Raw genomic sequence first — 22,682 nt, forward strand, 5'->3', positions numbered from 1 at the left:
GCCTGTGATGGCATAGCAATACCAAGTGAATTGGCTGAGATTAAGTAGAGATTCGTTTAACCTTGTGATACAGAAGAGATGAGACAGATGTATTTAAGTAGAGAGAGAACCCATAAGCTAGGTCATAATTTCTTAAAAAATCTATTCGCCTGCAAGTGTCAAAGCTTAAATATTGAATCAATATGAATCAGACTTAAAAAATTATTTCACCCGTAAAAAAAATATGAGTGTAGTGGTACAAAACAGTGAATTCATTTTAAAAAACACTGAAGCCATGACCTGAGTTGATCATATTAGTTCGATGCCCCTTAATAATATTATGAACTGTTTCAAACTTTAAAATCTCTCTCTCTCTCTCTGGGTGAAAGCTAGGTGCAACCCTCAATAACTGTGACCAGATAGATAGATAGTAGATAGATATGTGAGCACAATAAAGGTTAATTATTTTCTCCCTATTAGCAGCTCCGGAGGGTGGGGGTGGGAGAAGATTTCAACAGGAAAACTTTCATGACCTCAGATTCCCGCAGTGTCACAGACAGAACAGAGTATGACCGAGAAGGCATTGAACCTGAGCCCTTTAACTGAGCCGGAACTTAACTTAGGTCCCCCTGTGCCCAGATCCAATAGTGAAGCCCTTGAGTCAATTTAGCCTTCCTTAGAAGCATATAATCATAGAACTGTAGAGTCGGAAGGGAAGTCCAACCTTATTTATTTTATTTTATTTTATTTTATTTATTGTATAAAGGCTTGCTAAACAACTCGAGGAATTTTGTGATCGGTGCAGTGGGGAATGGGCTTATAATATCTGAAGCTCCGAACATCAGGTGCTCTCCACTGGTGTTCTGATGTCCACTAAATTATATTATGTTAGAAGTTCACAACTGTGTTTTTAAGCTCGCCCTAGAAAGCAAGTTGTATGTTTGCTTACAGAAGAAGAGAAAATGGCCTACATTTGTACACATGCCCTTTGAAAAAGAAAGATGCATGTAGAGTCAATTTTAAGTTTAAGAGCACACAACAGAAGGCTTTTATAATAACTGCTACCCATTAATATATCAAGTGGCTGAATGCTTAAGCCTTTATTGCTCTGTGCTGTGATTCCCCCACCCCAAATAAGCACATTCCTGTTGTGAGATGGAATGCATCTAATCCATAATAAATCTGGTCGAGAGACTCTGGGCTTAAGCCAGCTGAGCTACGTTTGAAGAAAAAGGATATTAAATGTGTTTGATGGCATTTATAAGAATCCTATTTCCTTGGCCCCTCCACTTTAAAATGGAACTCATTAGTCTTTGCATAGATGCAGTTCATCAACTGTCTCAGCTGCTATATGTAAAGTATCTATCCCTTCCACAGTTGTGCCAATGTGCTTTAAATGAAAGCCATTTCTTAAAAAGTTATTTATTGGCACTTGGTTATCTCAACTCTGGCAACAAAACAAATGTTTTCAAAACGAGAACAGAAATGACAGATTGATGAGCGGAATGGAGGGAGGGAAAAGAAACAGGGAGACGAACCCTTTATTTTCTTAGCTGCCCGGTGCAAAAAGCGTACATTTTATAAAACTGGCTTGAAGCTGAAAACGTTGAACAAATGCCTGGATCTGTGTCAGGCATAGGCAAATTCGGCCCTCTGTATGTTTTTGGGACTACAACTCCCATCATCCCTGACCACTGGTCCTGTTAGCTAGGGATGATGGGAGTTGTAGTCCCAAAACATATGGAGGGCTGAGTTTGCCTATGCCTGATCTATGTCAAAAAAAAGCGCCATGGCTCTGTTGGTCTTTGCATACCCTCTAGAAAATGGCCAGCAAAGAAGTATTATTAACTTAACCCAACACAGGAGGTGAAATGTCATTCAGTGGGAGCTGAATTTCTCCCACTGTGAATGCCTTGTTCAGAACTTGGTTCTATAGACTACAGGAAAGTATGTAAAAATACACCCTTGTCCCCTAAACCCTGTTCTTTGAGAACAAATGGCAATGCTGAACAAGCCTATTATCACCACCTCTAAAGAAATACCTGATGATATTAGTGAAACAAGCAATCCAGCGGTACTGGATATCCTGAAGGCCCCATCACTGCTTTCCACAGGGATGCCCATTCCTTACTGCTCCAGGTCAAACAGATGTCCAAGCAACTCTGTGAGTTATGTTTTCAAGCTCTAAACATGAGCTTGCAGCATGCATCCAAATCTTAATTTCTTTCTCGTTTGTAAGTGAAACTCTTAATTTTCCTATGCGAGTGTTCAACTGTTTGCTTCATCCTCATCTTTATCGTCGTCATCATCATCATCATCATCTTATTATTATTATTATCATTATCATTATTATTATTATTATTATTATTAATAATACCCCGCCCATCTGGCTGGGTTGCTTCCATGAACAAAGAATGCTTGTGTACACATAACATTCAGGTGTTCTGCTTGGTTTAATTGACATATCTCTCTCCTTCAACCAATCCTAAGCATAAAGTCATAAGGATTCACAGTTCTGCTCCCCACACCAGTTTCACTATCAGCAGCCCCCACCCCCACATGCTGCAGTTTTTGACTGTTCCTTTAATTTGAAAAGCGCTTAATGCAAGAGCTATAAAACAGGCATGTGAAGGGCTCTTTAAACAACACCGTCACTTAGGTATACGTGTGTGCTATTTTTAGCCTGTGTGAATATTACATTAATGGATTACAGCTTTATACGTGCATATTATTTAGAACAAGGGTGAAAAATTATTATTAAAAAGTCTGAGGCCTAACAGCGAAGGAGGGTTAAGGAAGGGAGAATTCTGGTCAAAATGTACATGATGAAATACGGGAATAAGTTGCGGAGGCATGGAAAACTTTTGCCGATAATTAGCTGCAAAATACCAGTAAATATTTGGTTGGATAGAGACGATGACAGAAAATGTAAATCTTAGACAAGTATGCTGAGAAAGCAACATTCTAAATACTTTTCTGCTCACAATTACAAAATGGCCAATTGTTAGATGCTGGACTGAGAGAGGCACAGTCTATTCTGCCGGGACCTGCACGGTAGGCCAAGAATGCACCTGCATAAGCGAAGCATTCATTATCTTTGAGACACCCAATATCCCATAATACCCAGACTGACTGCTAGTTCCAAGTCCACCATTGACCACATGCCATGTGCCCCATTTCCCCCCTCCTTTTTTTGCAGCGAAAAGTATTTAAAATTCATGAAGCTTGCTGAAAGCTCAGCTGTCACATTCTACTCATTCCAAAGTGCATGGGAAAAAGAGAGTATAATGGACATTTCAGCTGGAGCTACTATTGCCCTTGAATAACCAATATTCCATTAAATTGCTAATAAACCCACTTGAAGATGTAGATAACAATCAAGCCATACAGGAGCATTCCTTTCCCCTAACACTGAGATGTCAGATTTCACTTTGTACAGTACTGCTGTTTCTGTGCTATTTGTTCAGGGCTTGACGCAAGGTATTCAGAACGCTTGCTCCATTCCAGAGATCACAAGCTGCTCTGTTTTAAAGGGCCCAGAATATCCTTTAGGTGTAGATTACTGCCGAGTCCCTCCTTTTAATTATTACCGTGGCTTTTGTTTTTTAAAAAGCACCTAAAATGAACGAGGTACTCTACAAAAATAGTTTAAAGAAAATATAAAAGGCTTTGCCTGAAGCCTTATTATCAAATTAATTAAAATACAAAGGGAGAAAGGAGGAGAATTAAATAATAATATAACTGCGGGAATGATGTGATTCTTCTTGCTTCATATGCAGTATGAAAAGTTGGAAATGTAATGGCAATGTTTATTTAATATCGCAGGAGAAAAGGCAGCTTATATGTACTTGTGCCTGCAAGAATACCAACAGTACTAGAGCAAGACTAAATGCTGTAAGTCTTATATTGGGGCCTTTTCAAATTGCTATCTAGATTCCATGTTTCCTGAAACATTTTTGTCCTAAACCAGAGTTTGAGAACCTTTGGTCACCCAAATGTTGATGGACTACAGTGCCCATCATGCCTGGCCATTGGCTTTGGGGGCTGGAGCTGATCGGACTTGGGAGACTAACAACCTCTGGGAGACCTCAAGCTCTCCATCCCAGCTCTAAACTTTTTGAAGTGTTCCTAACTTTTTCTGAATACATTAGTCTCCAAAAGGCTTCAGTTGGTCTGCCACAGTCCATAAGCTTTGGGTTGGCAGTTCGAATCCCTGCGATGGGGTGAGCTCCCGTTGCTCTGTCCCAACTTCTGCCAACCTAGCAGTTCGAAAGCACACAGTGCAAGTAGAAAAATAGGTACACGTTGTTGTTTTTTTAACACACACACACACACACTTTTTAAACATTCCTTTCTCAGCCCATTGCTGTACCATGGTGTTGAATAGGAATGGAAATGTTGCAATTTATGAAATCACACAAAACGGAAAACAATAGCATCATGGAAAACTAGTAAATTCATTCAAGATGTGCAACAAACTAAACATATGGTTATTACAAGGGGCATTTTTACAATGAAAGAAGCGCTGGAATCCTCCATCCTTCAGAAAACCTAGTGTTTTATATTTGCAGCATTCACATAAGAAGTGACTGAAAACAAAGCAACCAATGGCTCCAAAAAGCATTTCATTAATCCTTTTGGAAATCTCTCTGACATGCCGAACACTTCTAAGTGTGGGTTGGTTAGACCACCAGGGCAGAAGGTTCTGGGAATGGCTTTCACTCTGCCATCCTATCAGGCTGCAGACTCTTACCTGCAAGAGCTGGCCAGGCCTGTGGACATTTTCTACCATCTTCTTTCTAAGTTCCAAGCTCTTACAGCAGCCTTATGCAAGCCCAATGGATAATCCACAGCAGACAACCACCGATGGAAGGGAAGGGCCAAGGTAGAGCCACAAGGTGTTATTATTGTTCATTTAAAAAGTGTCTAAAATTATTAGGGGCAGTTGAATATGAAAGCAGGCTCTGCTCATAGTCTCAATTTCAAGACATGGCAGATCAGAAAGGAAAGGAACAGAATGGTCCTGTCTTCTATGTGTTCTTTCCTGCATGTTCCATTCATCATCTGTGACTTTGGTCCAGATTCCTCAGCCACGTGAGCCTCAGCAGGGACCAACAAGGAGTAAGACCTGGTTGGTGGTGACAACCACCCTTTTAGCGGAGATTGATCAAACCCCCCCAGCACTACACAGCTTTAAGTATTTACCAAAACCTGGTTAAGAAGGCATTTAGCTGAAAAGAACACATTATCTCCTCATTATGAGTATGTTAAGGCTGTTTTGCTTTTTCTGTGCCTTCACTTTGTTTTGGGGAGGTATTGCTTTTTGATGTTGGTATTTTCTGGTGGTAGTTTAGTTGATTTTATTACATTGTATGTACAGGTGACTCCCCATTTATGCAGAGGTTATGTTCTGCACACATAAACAAGGAGCACACCACAGCCCCTTGTGAGGATAACCTTCCAGGAGTGGGAAGAGGACTCCCCCTTTGGGCTCTAAGGAGAGTCTCCTTATAAGCTGGAGGTGCTGTGGGACTTTGTTGAAGCTTTTCAGGTTTCTTCCTCCCCTTCTGGGTTCTTGGCACTGCACGTATGCGCAGTGGTGCATGACTTGAATACGTGTAAATGAAGGGAAGCCTGTATATTTTATTGTTGCCACTTTGAGTTTCTTTTTGGGGGGATCTAAGTGGGATATGCTTTACAAATAAACAACTGGTGATATCCTGCAATGATTATTCCCCTTACAGTAAAGAGGCTTTTTTTCTCAGGTACGCTGACTAGTTCTGACAATAAAAACAGTGTAAAGGAAACAAGAGAACTACCTAACTACAGCAGAATCTTTACAGCACAAACAAATGACTGGCATGGTTCACCTCCGCTACTGTGCGCACTAAAGCAAAGAGCGGCTCCATACAAGTACATAGTAGAGATTGATAAGGACACTTGGATAGTGATTTAGTACTCTCAATTTAAGCTATACCCTGGTTCATGCTGTTCAAAGAGCGTGAAAGGCAAGACAAGAACAACAGATATGTACATAATATACTTCCCATCTTTGTATCCCAATGGTTTGCAAGGGAGCAGAAGAACTGGAAAGAATATCTATATCTATACACCTTCATACCACTTGCTATTAGAGAATAATGTGCAATACCTTTTCACTGAGATTCCAGCGAAACTTTTGCTTTTTATCAATGGAAGCCAAGATTAAGTTCAAATAACTTATTGCTAATTTAAATAACCTGGGACATGAGTGGTGCTGTGGTCTAAACCACTGAGCCTAGGGCTTGCCAATCAGAAGATCGGCAGTTCGAATCCCCATGATGGGGTGAGCTCCCGTTGCTCGGTCCCTGCTCCTGCCAACCTAGAAATTCAAAAGCACGTCAAGTGTGCTGCTCTTGTTTCGCCAAAAGCGGCTTAGTCATGCTGGCCACATGATCCAGAAAAACTGTCTGCGGAAGTGGACAAACACTGGCTCCCTTGCCGCAACCCCAGAGTCGTTCGCGGCTGGACTTAACTGTCAGGGATCCTTTACCTTTTTAAAATTTAAATAAACTTGTGTAGGGAGGCTGCCAGAAACATAACAAAAGGAAAGAAGGAGACATGGCAGGGAGCCTAAGGGTGGGCTATAGTACTTTCCCCTATAGTACCTTCCCTTCTAAACATATATCAATAACCCCCAAGGTTTATATTTTCCTAAAACTTTTATTAAAGAAAATAGTGTGTGTTGTATAAAGTAAACCTAGACCTCTGCATAAAGATATGGGTTGTGGTGTGTGTGCCCCCCCCCCCAGCACTGAAGATAGAAAACTATTCTGTTGGCAACTTAGACAGATGCAAGCACAGTCCTTGCTTATCCAGAACAAGATTCTACTGGTTTCAATGTTGCATTTTCCTTTCTGTGTTTTAAGAGTGTAGTCTAAATCTGCTTCTGTTACTATGTAGACAACCTTCCTAGTTAATGATAAATCTGGACATGCTTTCAGAACACAGGAACATGGTTGCATTGGGTAGGGTAAAAAGTAGACCAACACAAGTTGTTCACAACCACCCATGAAAAATAGAAGGAAACAAAACCAGTCAGGCTGGATGATGGGAGAGGTTGGCATTCTCTGACCAATGCTAAACAGAGAAAAGAAACTGCTTTTCCTTTGTTAAGAAGACTGTTCATTTCAAGGGGCTATAGGGCTCTATAAGGAGGTTTCATTCTTTCCTACTATGATATACTCGGCTGTAAAAAAAAAAGTAGTGGGGGGAAAATCTGATCAACACAGCAACCATTTCATATAGCTTTTAAGAGAAAGTCCAGGTGAGACACACTCTACATTGGAACTGCTACAAAAGCTCCTGTAAGTGGGAAGTGATGTCACAAGTGAAATAAATACTTCTGGTTGTATGTCTAGACAATCTGATTCACAGTGACGTTTTCCAATACATGTGTGGTCTAGGGCAGCTTCAGGTGGCTTACGTGTAGCTTTTTAAAAAATGGTTGCGTTAATTTTTCTCCTCCCTAGCAAATCGTGAACTGCGAATCCCATGTAGCAAGAAATATCCCTGCTTGCCTATTTAATTACAGTTCAGCTTATAACAACAGAAAGGGAGTTGTTTGTTTAGAAAATAGGTGAAAAATCTTTCGGTTTTTATACATCTATCCTTCCTTGGAGCAAACACAGTCTTAAGCTTTTGTGAACATTTGATAAATCTCTTAGCAACTAGTCACTAGAGTGGATTCAGCCAACAATGGATGATTCACAGTTTTTAGCACAGGGTTGTCTGCCAAACGGCCTGAATAAACTCATATTGCTAGACACTACGGCAAAATGTACCCTGATCTCTTCGAAACTATTATATCAGAGGAAAGCTAAGCTGCGTACATTCCTCCAACTCGGTTGACGCCTGGAGAAAAAACAAATGCCTACTAATCCTACGTCTCTCTTCTCAATGCCACATAGGACTTACACCCAGGTAACTCTTCTAAATCTTGCTTTTTTGACAAAGTAGTGATCTCTGTTCCTCTTAATTAGAACAACTGTACTTCTGGCTGAAAATGCTTCAAAACTACTCTACGCAATCCAGGGACAAGAATAAAATAAGGGTTCTCAAAGCGAGTCAAAAGATTGCAATGGAGACAGCCTTAAGGACTTATTTATATGACAGGCACTGTAGTCATGAGATAGACAGGAGTGCCATGTAAAATGGAATGAAATAGTCATGCGAATGCTGGTGCCAGATGCAGAATTCAGAGGAAACAGGGGCTTGCATTATTTATTTATTTTGGGATGCCATTATGGACACTCATTAAAGCTGTTCTCACAGCAGCATGCAAAAAAAAAAGGCTGACTCATCCTCATTTTGCCAGTAGTGTCGCATTTCCAAAAGCATCTCCATGAATGGCAACTGCAACTGGAAGTCAATGTGCAATGACTCAAAATGCAGACAGCTTTCCAGGTCATGTGGCCAGCATGACTAAACCACTTCTGGCGCAACAGAAGCCAGAGCACACAGAAACTCTGCTTACCTTCCCAGCGTGGCGATACCTATTTATCTACTTGCACTGGTGTGCTTCTGAACTGCTAGGTTGGCAGGAGATGGGACAGAGCAAAGGCATATCGCCTCATCACGTGAATTTGAACCGCCAACCTTGGAAATTCTAATCATTAAAAACATGTTGAGGGGGTGTGGGGAATAGCTACCTAATGAGATGATGTGGCAAGAGTACAGATAATCACTCAGAGACTGGGATCCCTTGTTGATATTTGCATGGGGGGGGGGCGGGAAATAACCTGTATTCCACAAAGCAGTAAATTTTGCCTTCATGGGCATGAGTGACTTCATTGGAAAATGCAGGCTAGCCTTAAATGATCTTACTTTCACATCTAGCTCTCTTCCAGATGTTATTCCTTTTACAAATATCACAGCAACTTAATCTTAACTATGTCCCTTTAAAGAAAGACGTTTGCATGGCCACCGGTAGATCTGGATGATCCGAGTGCAAATCGGCCAGGATTTTATTGGGCAAGCTGCTAACTTTTATTCTAATCTACATAAATGCAGATAATTTACACAACTGCTTCTTGTCCAATGCGTTATTGATGTGGTATGTTGTATATCTAAAGAAAACCTATCAGAGGAAAAATGGGCTCAGCAGAATGGAGAGTGGCCTGTAGTAATGATGGGGTCAAAACCGTAGGGTTTTTTTTCAATGTTATTTGATACATACAAGATATATTGTGTTCTCTCTCAATGAATACAAACAAGAACTTTGGCTCAAAACGATGGTCTGGTTTGGATACACCCATCCCACAAAACAAATAATGGTTGCATTGTGGAAGATAATGAAACTGAGTATGCCATTGGGAGCCTTTTGAGGAAGAGTAGGTGTTCAATTCAGAATGAATCTTGCTTATACAGATACCATTGGTGCCAAATAATATAATGCATTTGGAGTACCCACCTGCGTGGCTCAGCAAGACACGTTTGAAGTTGCTCCTAGCTCTTTAATTGGTTGCCTCCTCCTTCCATCTTTTCTTCTGACGTGACTTTTGCTTCTTGGATTAATATCCTGATCAGTATTCTGGATTAATACCCTGATTAGTTAAGTAATGTAACATCCATTTGGGGTGTAGTGGGGAACTCTGGCTTTAAAACAAAGCAGGATCTCTGTACCAATGCGTCACGTGAGAGGGGAGGAGAGAGGGAGAACACAAGTCTGATGCTTGTCCCTGGCTTCACAAACCAGGTTTCTCATAAGCAACGACATTACTCCAAACCAGACCATTGTTTTGAGCCAAAGTTCAGTCTTTCATAATGGGACGTGGGTGGTGCTGTGGTCTAAAGCACAGAGTCTAGGGCTTGCCGATCAGAAGGTCGGCAGTTCGAATCCCCGTGACGGGGTGAGCTCCCGTTGCTTGGTCCCCCTCAAGTGCAAGTAGATAAATAGGTACCGCTCCGGCAGGAAGGTAAATGGCATTTCTGTGTGCTGCACTGGTTCTCCAGAAGCGGCTTAGTCATGCCACATGACCCGGAAGCTGTCTGCAGACAAACGCCGTTTCCCTCAGCCTATAGAGCAAAATAAGCGCCGCAACCCCAGAGTTGTCCACGACTGGACTTAACGGTCAGGGGTTCTTTACTTTTACTCAGTCTTTCATAGATCATCTTGCAATATCAACAAGCCATACTTAAAACAGTACCCCTTTGTAATCCGTTAATTTCAAAGCATGAACTGTTAATTTCGGGGTGGGGTGCTAAGCATTACAAGTTTGGGCTATGGCACACACCATAAACATGTTACACAATTAATGAAGCTTAATATGTGCTGCAAAAGTGGTAGATTTAAATGTTGATGAAATACCAGGAGCAGTGTGTTATGCAGAGCAGGAAGAGCCATTTACCTTTTTCTTAAACCTTTTAAGGGCATCGGAGGATAATTCTGTGAACCTGTCTCTTCACACATATTTCTTGCAGCTGCTGAGATGACTTCATAGCCAAACTCCGAATTTGGATTCCTACATGTTGTGATAATCAGCTGGGGTTTGGAAAATCATTCAAAAAATCAAAACGTTCTGGCAACTTAACAAGGCTTCTGAAAAAACAACAGTTTAACATCTGGAACTAACATTCTTCATGGAAGCTGAGATTTACAAAGCACAGAACATTTTCTCTTATAGTAACTTTTAGTTCAATAAACCTAATTGAACTTAAAGTATAAAACCACGGCTGTTTGTATACAGATGTTGAAATGTTTCAATTAAAATAAAATATGCAACATGAGAGCTCCAGAGCTGTTTTATAATCTGAATGGGCAAGGACACTGAAAGGGAGCTTACAGACTTCATGTTTAGTTCCACCACATGAATTTCTTCTAAGAGTTCTTTAATACCACAGCCAAAGAACTGGCTGATTTATTTAATTCAAGATGTGAAATTCAGTCCCACCTTCCTTTTTAGCATTTGCCTTCTCCACCCATTTATCAGAGCCCCCCTTCGCCTTCTGTTCTCAATCTGTTGTTTACTGTGAACCCTTGCTTCTGCCACCTTGCCTCACCGGGCAACCTGCCCCATAGCTCCCCTATTTTTCAGCATCTATTTCAAGCTCTCAGACAGCCCAATGAAATTTCTGCTACACCTAAAGTCTATGTATGGTTTTACTGTGAGTAAAACCATACATAGACCTTAGGTATAGCAGAAATTTCTGTTCCCTCGCAGATATTTTGCTAAGCACTTAGAATGGTCATGTACATTCTACAGCACCAGACCAGGCCAACCAATCAGAGGCTTCCTTGCTACAAGCGCAAACCGGCACTTCCCTGTTGTTTCTTATTTTATTTGATAAGGCCTTTGACAGGGCTTGGATATACCCTAATTCAAAATGTGACAGCACCTGTTGGAATCCATTATAAACTTCTATTAATTGTAAGTAACTTGCTTCATCAATTTCAATAGTACTTACAGAAAACTAACTTCCCACTGTATTTTACTGCTTGGTCACTATACCAGTAAGTAGCTGGCTATAATTAAAAGCTGTCATATGGCTTCAACGCTAGAAAAAAATATGACAACAATGTTACATCTACCATTCCTTGGCATCTTCCTACTTAATTTTATTAGAACAAAAGAAGCAGTGGAGAAAAAAAAGTAGAAAAGAAATCCTAACCATCCAAGCTCCACCTTTTACTACAAACAAACTATCAAGATAAATGGAGATCATTATAATATTGTTAAAGGAATGTTTCAACTGTCAGTTATTCAGCCCAGCTTTAGGATGAGACTGACAGCACTGTCAATCAGCAAAACAGCACAACATCACAAAATAATGGTTTTAGGAATGTTGCAATAGCAATGGCAAACAACATAAATGTTTACGATCACAAGCTGCTAGTCACTTGAGTAGAGCTCTCTCCAAGCCGAATATATTCCTGACACCCACAAACCTTTTTTTAGGACTACCTTGGAGAAGTTATCTGGTCACTTCTGTTTCCTGCCCCCAGATCAGTCCTCTTCCCACAGCGAGGGAGAAATAGATAAAGCACACACACACACACACACACACACACAACACTTTGCCATGGGCTATATATGAAAACACATATAGCTTGAAGATGAAGTTGCAAAGGATATTACTTCCAAATTTGTCCTTCACCTCTATGTACTTTTCAATGAAAGGTAACCCCCACACCCACCTCATGACAAAGGAGCCACTGAGGGAAGGATCAGAGCCTCTGTGGCAACCAGGGGAAGAGTGCCTACAAGTGCCATTCTGGAAATTCCTACACAGTATGGGCTGCAAGAAATGGTTATTAAATGAAGGATTCTGAGCAATATTCGTTTAGCAGAGGCAGTCTGGGAGACAGATTTTTTTTTAATGGTTTGCCATAGCCTTCTGATAAACTGCGTAACATAATAACCAAAGAGGTATCAACCTGCCCCCAGTCTAAGCTAACACTCCATGTACATCACTGATGAAGAGTGTGGCACACCAAATCATGAGCATAAAGGTGCTTTGTCCAGTGCCCATTTCCCCTATGGTTTATCCTTTCCCATATATCCAGCTTCTGTGATGTAGTTTTGTATAATGTCTCCTGTGAAAATGCTCAAAAATAAAATGAAATCCCACTGCACAATTGTGTCACAGCTGCAGTTTTCGTACAAAACAAAAATCAATTCTGCTAATCTAATCCTTCTCAAGACACCATACCCTCCAACATCTCTGGTGAAAATAGGGATGTCATATTCTATTATTAATTGTTGTTGTTGTTGTTGTTGTTATTTAATTAATTATACCATGCCCATCTGACTGGGTTTCCCTAGCTGTTCTGGGTGGCTTCCAACATATATAAAAACATAATTAAACATTAAAAAAAAAACCTTTCCCTATACAGGGCTGACTTCAGATGGCTCAAGGGTCGGATAACTTCATACCCTCCAACATTTCTCTGATGAAAATAGGGACATCCTAAGGGAAAGCAGGACATTCTGGGATAAAATCAGAAACCAGGACAGCTTCTGTAAATCAAGGACTGTCACAGGAAAGCAGGGACATTTGGCGAGTCTGAAACACGGGTAGCATATCAATCCCCATTGTTGTCCAACATTTAACATACAACACATCACATCCAGATTAAAATGTCCTACAAACAGGAGAGGAAGGAACAAGTGAAGTGGCTGCAGGATAAACAGTAGACGTTTTAATAAAACAAAGCCAGATGGCTCAGAACAAGCAAGCTGTGCCACATGCTATTGGGGAAAGCAAAAACCTAGAGGCCATTTCCTTAAAAATGCAAAAAAGATGTCCAGCGACCCACTGCTTTTTACATCTTCAGAGATGCTGCATTCAGCTACATTCCTTGCTCTCTAATAACTAGCAACAGGCAAGCCTCAGAGCTGGCTGACAATCTCAGGAGACAGGATCTTGCAAGAATTTCCTGCTTCTGGTTAGGCCAGACAACAGCAGACACTCTTGTGGTATTTTGGCACTTTCGTTCTGCTCCTTATTTGTCCAGGCCAAAACTCAGTTTCAGTGGAAAATTAAATAGCTTAATTTTTAGGATATTAGAATTTGCTTTCTTCTACTCTTTTAGCCTTCCTGGTTTACAATGTTATTAAAGGCTACTGTGTTATTAAATTTATGATTTCTGTTTATCATTAAAAACCAGGGAGATGTGTCGCTCGGAGTGCAAAAACACGGCAAATGTTACATAACTGTTATCCTGAATGAAGATACACCATGAGCTCTCAAAGCAAGATTTCTTGGACTTCAGTTAAAGTTAGTTATTACTACATGCTATTGGAACAAGTTAGTCATGACTATCTTAGGTTCCATTGCTTTCAGTGGGACTTAAGTCATAACTAACTTTTGCTGAATTGGGATCTAATGTATCTGAACCATACATTAGCACCTCCAACTACAGATGCCCTGGTCCGTATGTGTTTCTACAAACAGGCTTGAGATGCACTCTGTATAAGATATTTGCCAGCAAGTAAAAGCGTTTTCTGCATATATATGCATTTGGCAAGGAAGCCAAACCATCAAAGATGGTTTTGTGTGCTGAAAATCCTTCAAAATGAACCACAGCCAGGACACATTCAGCATTCTTTATGTAATGGGAGCATCAGCAATGCAGATAACTTCCCTCCTATCTTCTGCTGTGGACATGATGTGATTCTGGGTCCTTTTATGACCTCAATGTTTTGAGGACATGTGCATGCATGAAAGCGTGTGAGTGAGCATTTCTGTCTGGGATCAGGAAAAGAAATGCACATTGGGTGTTTTCTAAGTACTTAATTTGTTGACCATAGAATGCATATTGTGAACAGTTTCACTGATGGATCAACACCTGGTTAGGTGCTGCCACCTGCCCAGATACCATAATTTCACTCTTCAAGAACTGGTGATGCTATACCAGCTATTTCTGGCAAGGGAAGGGGGAAAATCTGTATCAGAGGATGGGAACTGGAGGGAGCACACATCCTCAAGGATAGCAACTGCTCTGAAAAGCATTATTTGTAGGGAGTTATATGTAAGTGCCCACCAAAGGGAGTCGTCTGCCACACTGCCAGCCCCAGGCTTCACTCCCCTCTCTGGGATATCTTGAAGTGCAGGAGCCATCCTTACCTAAAGCTTTGCAATCTTTTCCATGCTGGTTTTTCTAAGTGAATTAATTGGCAACTGAAGTGAGAGGGATGTAGGCTTTGATTTCATGTGTTTCTGGTTCTGAAAGTTCTAGCAACTTGCCTACTAGGGTCTGGCCTGGTCCACAGTCCAAGACATTGGGCCCTGAAAGCGTTCCTACAAATCGGTGCCCTTTGTCATGTCTTGAATACCTTCCCAAACCTCGTTGTGATCAAAATTGGGACGTTTGTTATTTGCTCCTCAGCCAGCTGATTCATGTGAGGCAAAAAATTGCAGCTTTTGGTTGGGTGCTCTGGCGCAAGCCACCCGACTCATACCAGAATGCCCAACACCCAAACAGGGGGACATTCCAGGATCCAATCAGAAGCCAGGATGGCTTGTGCAATTCTGGAATGTCCCACTCAAATCGGGACTGTTAAGAGGTATGGGCTTGGGGCCGCCACAGTCACATCAATAGAGTTTGTACAATTACAGAGGGAAGAGTATTCTATGCACGCATTGTGTATATGTAGTTTATTTATTCTTTTCCTATACATGAGGAAAGAGCTCCATTCTACTCTTCTGCTTCAAACTGCAACTTCAGCAACCTGGCGTTCTGTAGTCTGGAACATTTGGATGTGATTTTCCAGCACAAAGTCCCAAAGCATTACCGTACTTGTTTGGTAATGCAGTAACAATCATTAACAAAACGACCTTTGAATCTTGAAGTAGGGTTGCCATATTTCAAAATGTGAAAATCCGGACACAAAAGTTTTTGAGCTAAAGATCTACACTTCACCTAAATCTACACTTCTGGCATGGGATTTTCCTGGACATTCAGCGATTTCCGCCCGGACACAGTTTCTGACAGCCAAATTCTGGCTATGTCCAGGAAATTCCAGATCTATGGCAACCCTACTTGAATACAACAGATTTTCAGTTAGCAATGAGTATTAGCTGCAAACATTATAACAGACTCCTTTAAACATATTTCATACATCACTCTGGAAGGCATAATAATGTTTTATTTAAAATCATATCCCCGTTCTTAAGTTTTTCCATTTCAGGTCTCAGGAGAAATGAGTAGGGATACGTTTGTTTTGCTTCCTCCCCCGCCCCCCCAATCAGGGTCTTCTGTTGCCCCCCACAAGCTTTCACTTATCTAGCTCCCCCTTTTTTTTAGAGACTGGTTATGCAAAGCTTTGCCACAGTCAAATGTCCCATAGCTTTTGTTAGATCAATGTTTTATGAAGAAACCCTTGGACATCTAATAAAATATTTAACATTATGCCAGAAAGCATAATTAACATCGTTACTTGTACAAATTATTTTCTTTCCTCCACAAACATGACAGAAACTCATTACTTAATTACCTTTTTAAAAAGCTTCTGGCTCAGGCAGCTCCATTTTTGCTGAATTTTCCCTTTCTCCTGAATGCTAGTCTTTCACTTCATACCAGAGATTCAACCACAAAATAGGCCTGATATCTGATGACACATTTTCTTAAGCAGATAACCTTGAGCGCCCCAAGGTTAGTAACCTTGATTGCGCTATTCGTATAGTACATTGTCAAAACGCCTTGCCAAATGTTCATATTTCATGGGTGAATAAATACAGGCTAACTTAGAAGGGTGAAATGGCTAATAGACTGTATCATGTTAACCATATTCTTGCTACTTTTTCTTCTTCTTTACAAGGTGCTCAAAATGCAATTTTTAACACAATAAACAGTTACTTCTCAGTCACATTTTTAAAAGGTGCACAGCCCACTCAGTACAAAATTCAGGATGTCATCAATCACATACTACCTTTAAAAAATAAAATAAAACCTCTTGCCTAAAATCTTTGTTACAAAACCAAACTAGATAAGGTATATGTCGTCATGTTAAGTCTGCAATCTTCAAATCAAATTATTGGTATACTCAATCAACTATTGATTTAATCATAGATTAACCTCCTACACAGTAATTACAGGAGCTGAGAACAAATGGACTTGTAGCATCAAACTTTGCAAGCTACATGGCCAGTTGTACTACCTTCATTGCACCAAACTGGATGAGAAGAAACTCAAAGACAACACATTATCTGAGAATGAACCCCATTGAATTCAGCAGGACTTACTCCTGGGTAGACTTGGTTAGGATTATATATATAGGCAGCATAGCTCTATCAGTCTAGAATGGCATTGGACCAGTGCACTTAGGTCCAAATTACACTGCAGAAGGCCTGGATATGGTTTTCAGTTGACACGTTTACTGAAAGCTGGATGTTATTTATTTTGCACTAGAAGAGTAAATATTAGAATAAGGTGAAATCCGATGTTCTCTTTTCCATGCTATAGCTACTCTTTCCTGCATATTTTCCTTCTGTATTATTATTATTATTATTGAACAACAATGGATAGAATTCATTGTACTGTAGCACTATGACAATCACTCCATGAATGCAAGAAATTCAGCTTGCCAGATGGAACAATGTCTCTTCTTCTCCTTCCTGCTCTAGTGGGGGTTCCCCCACCTTGAGCCAATTTTGGGGGGGCGCATGGGGAGGATAGGGTGGAAAGTTTGTTGCTCTAGTGACTAGTCCTTGTGCAAGTTTCCACCAGTAGGGCTTGTTAGTTTAATGGGTTCAACATACAAAGCCACACACCTATATTGTTTACAATTTCAACAGCTCTGCTCACAAAGACCAACGAACAAAAAAACTTTATGTAGAAAATCTCAGTTTCACCATGTATGACGGCCTGAGAATGCTCACAGTTCATTAAAGTAATTATAATTACGTTGGCCTTCTCTGAGAGAAGAGCAGAAGAAACATTGCTTCAGAATCAGGTTGCATATCAATGAGCTGTTCTTCATTTTCCCTTTTTGTATTCAGGCATTCACAGCACGTGATAAAACAAACAAACACATACCTTGTCAAATGTGATGAGTGTGTGTATGTAGAATTAGGTGTGCAGAAAAAGATCAGCTGGGCTTTGTGGAGACAGGTGCCTAATTCTACACACACACACACACACACACACACACACACACACACACACTGCATCCAAAAGGATGCACCATAGGTATACATATTCAAGTACAAAAATAAAGGGAACCAACCAAGTAAATATTAGATGGAAGACATGTGGATATTCAAGCACATCACTGTTTCCCCTGTTCTAAACAAAAAACCAAAAACTCATCATCCCACTCCAGCTATTGAGCACTTTCCTTTCTATGCTTTATCTCCAAGCTCCTGGCATGTGCTACTTAACACCCCCTGTCCAAACTCTCTTTCCTGCAGCTGTCCTTTGACACACAACCCTTCAAACCAGCTTTTTACCCCTGCACCCCACAAAAAACTGCCCTCATGGAAATTACAGAGGATCTGTTCAGCATAAGCTGTAAGCCTCTGGTAGTGGGGACCTATGATACTTGTTCTTTCTAAAGAGAGAATATATATGATGCTATGTAAATGCAAACAAGTAAATTAGACACTCAGTCCTCCCTTGCTATGAATGAGCAACACCCGGACACACACCTGAGCAAAACACACACAGGATCAATAACTCCCACAAGGACAAATAAGAGATACAAAGCCTGAAGGAAGTGTGAAGCAAGCCCAAAGACCAATAAGGGAGACAGAGTTCAGTTAACACATGGATAGGCAAACTAAGGCCTCGGGGCTGGATCCGGCCCAATCACCTTCTAAATCCAGCCCGCAGATGGTCCGGGAATCTGAGTGCTTTTACATGAGTAGAATGTGTCCTTTTATTTAAAATGCATCTCTGGGTTATTTGTGGGGCATAGGAATTGGTTCATTTCCCCCCCAAAATATAGTCTGGCCCACCACAAAGTCTGAGGGACAGTGGACTAGCTCCCCTGCTGAAAAAGTCTGCTAACTCTGATATTAATAATTAGTTAGTCAGAGCCAACAGCCACATAGCACAAAGGCATTGTTCTAGCATTCGGTTGCTAGAGAGGAAGGCTTTTAAGCCTGAGGAGTGGCGGAGCTTCATGCGTGCATCCTGGGGGCGGGGCGTGTGTCCGCAGGGGTGTGCCACGTTGCCTGCGGGGGCAGGGCGCCCAGCAAGGGCGGGAGGGAAGCTGCGATGGCACCCTGTTGTGATCATGCTGCTGGGGGTAGGGCGCTCCCCCACACTCCTCTTCATCCGCCAGTGAGCCTGAGCCTCTCCAGGCCCACACAGAACATAGCTGTAAGGCCATCAATGTTACTTCAGGAATTGGTCTACTTGTCAGGGTTAGCTTACATACAGGTATCCTTTTCTCCATGCAGAGGACTTCTGCATCTTGGAGGTTGAGGGGAGAGTGAGATTCTGTTACACTCCCGATTATATCATAGGGGGTGTGACAAGGTCTGAATTGGACTTGGAATGAACTGAGCTATTTTCCAAGGTTCCCTCTGCCCTGCAGGTTTTTCTAGGCTGGTATGTTCCATTACTGCTTTTTAAATGGTTTTAGAAGCCTGCCTCCTAGCTGAGACTGGGAAAAGAGCAAGAGCAAATGCAACAGAGGGGGAAATGGAGACACACACATTCCTCCAAGTGTACATACTGGTATACTTAAGCTTAGACATAAATACTGCAAAGTGATAATAGAAAATTTCAGCCTGAGTTTGCATCTCTTGGGTTTGATCTACTGTAAAGTGCTAATTCCCCATGGAACTACTGATGGACCACAGCCAATTGTGCAGCAGAGAGTCTATTTTAAATGATCTGTCAGTGACTGGAGCTACTGCTGCTACTAATGTGCAACGTAAAGAAGTTAATTATTCTAATTAATGATAGGGAAGTTAGCATATGGCCAACACTTTCATTAGTTTTTTTTTCTTATTAACAACCTTATTCTTATTCATCTCTTGGCACAGAGCTTTCAGGACATATGATAAATTTCACAAACTGCATCACACATATCACAGTTCTGAGTAGTACTACTTAATCCATTTAAAGCTGTCCTCAGAATGGATGCTTCCTAGGACAACATCAAAGGAAAAGCTGCAGAGCCTGAGTGAGGTGCTTGGGTGCACTTCTTCTCTTTTCCTTCATGGGACCCTACTAGCACTCCAAAAAAACCCTAAATGTTGAAGGAACACGCAATTTAAGCTTGCAGCTCACCTAAGAATCTCCATCTTCAGTAAAGGCTAATAGAACAGAAACAGAGCACCCTGGTCCCACCAGGTGAGTTCAAATCTGGAACCAGTTTATCTGGACCTGCAGCCTCAAAAGGATTGAAGTTAGGTGGGACCTGATGAGATCTGCCTTTCAAATTACATAAACGATCATGTTAAAACTTATAATCTGCATTATATTGAACTGTTTTCTTTAGAACATGTTATAACACAAATTATGTTAACACCCATCCACTTGAAGTCAACTCTACTGTTTTCCCCCTCTTTGCACCCCTCTTCTTCACAAAACCAGGTAAGAAGTCCAACGCATTATGGTGGAAAGGAGGAAAAATAACCATGTTTTTAGCAGTCACCCAATGTTTCAAATAACATATCCAGTTATACAATACAAATAATGTGTGTATATAGCAGGATAATGAAATTGTCATCTACCAATTCGGGTCTCTCACCCAGAATCGCTTAATACATTGTTTGTGTCACACTTAAATAAGGTTTGCTATATTTCAAAAAGTAAAAACCAGGACACCACGAAAGTTGTTGAGCATTTTTAAGGAGCTTTTCTTTAGACAAACTCCAAAGCTTCTCTCTCTCTCTTTCTTTTTACAAAAATGCCCCCCCCCCAATTTTCCGATTGACTTTCCTAAGATTCAGAACAAAGCACCACCTTTTGGAAATCTCACCCCCCGCCTCAAATGTCAAGTCTGCCTTTGAAATCCCAGTGTTGTAACCACAGGCAGACTAACTTGAGAGTAAGCACCACTGAACTCAATAGGCCTTGCTTCTGAGTAGGATCAGGCTGTAAAAGTGGTAACAGCATGGGGGCTGGTCTTCAACCCTTTGGAGTGCTTAGCTTTTCCATAGGTTATTGGACATTTTGGAATTGGGCTGCTGTTCAAATTAACAGAGAACCAAAAGTGTAACAGTGCATATATGATGGAAATAGCATATCCTGTTTCCTTTTTTAGTGAGACTCCTTGATATTGAACTGATATTGCATCTGTATATACGGTACATATACAGAGCTGCCAATAATAATAATAATAATAATAATAATAATAATAATAATAATAATAATTTATTATTTATACCCCGCCCATCTGGTGGGCCTCCCCAGCCACTCTGGGCGGCTTCCATAAAACCAAAAATACAGTAAAATATCACACGTTAAAAACTTCCCTGAACAGGGCTGCCTTAAGATGTCTTCTGAATGTCAGGTAGTTGTTTATCGCTTTGACATCTGCTGGAAGGGCGTTCCACAGGGCGGGCGCCACTACCGAGAAGGCCCTCTGCCTGGTTCCCTGTAGCTTTGCTTCTCGCAATGAGGGAACCGCCAGAAGGCCCTCGGCGCTGGACCTCAGAGTCCGGGCAGAATGATGGGGGTGGAGACGCTCCTTCAGGTATACTGGACCGAGGCCATTTAGGGCTTTAAAGGTCAGCACCAACACTTTGAATTGTGCTCGGAAACATACTGGGAGCCAATGTAGGTCTTTCAAGACCGGTGTTATATGGTCTCGGCGGCCGCTCCCAGTCACCAGTCTAGCTGCCGCATTCTGGATTAGTTGTAGTTTCTGAGTCACCTTCAAAGGTAGCCCCACATAGAGTGCATTGCAGTAGTCCAAGCAGGAGATAACCAGAGCATGAACCACTCTGGCGAGACAGTCCGCAGGCAGATAGGGTCTCAGCCTACGTACCAGATGGAGCTGGTAAACAGCTGCCCTGGACACAGATTTGACCTGTGCTTGACCAACCAATCACAGAATTTTAAGCTGATAAATCATTTTCCTTGAAACAGATTAAATAAACCGATTTCATTTAAAATAAAATCTGCAGATTTCAGAACTCAAAAACATAAACAAATTTTTACAGGAATTGCTGTAAAATTGCTGCCTTTGATCAACATGACAACCTAAACCACAGGACTCATCAGGGTTTGGCTCCAGTCAAAGTTGGACTATCTGTTGTCTAACCCAAGAACCATCAATTAATTCATTTACTTTAAATATTTATACCTGCCTTTAGACCAAATAATCTCCAAGTGGCTTAAACAATGCCAAAACTCTTCTGTGGACTGGACTCTTTTTCTTTTACATCACCCCTCACCATCACCATCACCGCTCTCTCCAGTTGCAACGGTTGAAAACAAGACCTTCAGTTTCAGTACTATAGCAGAATTGTCATGAATTGTGGGTAAAAAACCCCTTGGTGTAAATTCAGACAAACAGATTTCCCTTTCTCCAATGGACACAGACTATTTATATTGTCCAGACAACCTGTTTCCACTAGAATCGTTCAGCTTGGTGATTGCAACCTGTGTCCCACTGTGGGCAAAATGTTTGTTTGAGAATGACCTAGGGAAAGAAGGTGGGTGCTTCTGTCGCAAGCACAAACTGAATTTCAGCACACCCTCCATTCAGCCTTCTTTGCAGAGCAAGTTTCTATTGTCAACTGTTTCACAGATGAGAAAGTAAGTAGAATGGAGACAGCAACATTCCCAAATAACTCTGACCCAAGAAAATGCTTAAAAGGGATTTTGAAGCCTTTGATTTCTAGGTTCAAGTCCATCACTTGGTCCGATGAATACGCTTTAGCACTTAGCCAGCAGTTTACTTTCCATTAATCTATTACCTAAAAGTTAGCCTTTAAAAGAAAGCCGCAACTTCACTAACTGAACTTGTTACACATTGAACTTTATGCATGTTACTATTTGTGTGTTGCTTTTCAATTTGTTACCAACATCTCCCTTCTCCACTGGACACCCATAAACAGTGGTTAGTTTCAGGAGATATATGAGGGAACTGAGAGAGATCTATCGCCAAGCAGGTTTGGCAAAAGCCAAATGCCAGATAAGATTTAAAGTTTTAAATCAGTCGTTTCCGAACATAAGGCTCCCACTGCAACAATAAATCTCTTGCAACTGTTTATTAAATACCAGTCTGATAATAATAATAACAATAATAAGTCTCATT

The 22,682-nt window shown here is 41.1% G+C and overlaps 1 protein-coding gene and 1 long non-coding RNA gene across 7 annotated transcripts in view; one reads left to right on the plus strand and one right to left on the minus strand.

The window, feature by feature from the left end:
• DDAH1 (dimethylarginine dimethylaminohydrolase 1) overlaps positions 1 to 22,682 on the minus strand; it is a 121,081-nt gene that overhangs the window by 28,415 nt on the left and 69,984 nt on the right. The gene's annotated exons all lie outside the window — the stretch shown is intronic.
• Positions 7,562 to 10,741, plus strand: LOC309371558. The gene is made up of 2 exons (XR_014169195.1): positions 7,562 to 7,941; positions 10,441 to 10,741. It is a non-coding gene; the product is annotated as an uncharacterized lncRNA (long non-coding RNA).

The sequence above is a fragment of the Podarcis melisellensis genome, assembly GCF_964234715.1.
Source record: "Podarcis melisellensis genome assembly, chromosome: 6".
NCBI classification, from domain to species: Eukaryota; Metazoa; Chordata; class Lepidosauria; order Squamata; family Lacertidae; genus Podarcis; species Podarcis melisellensis.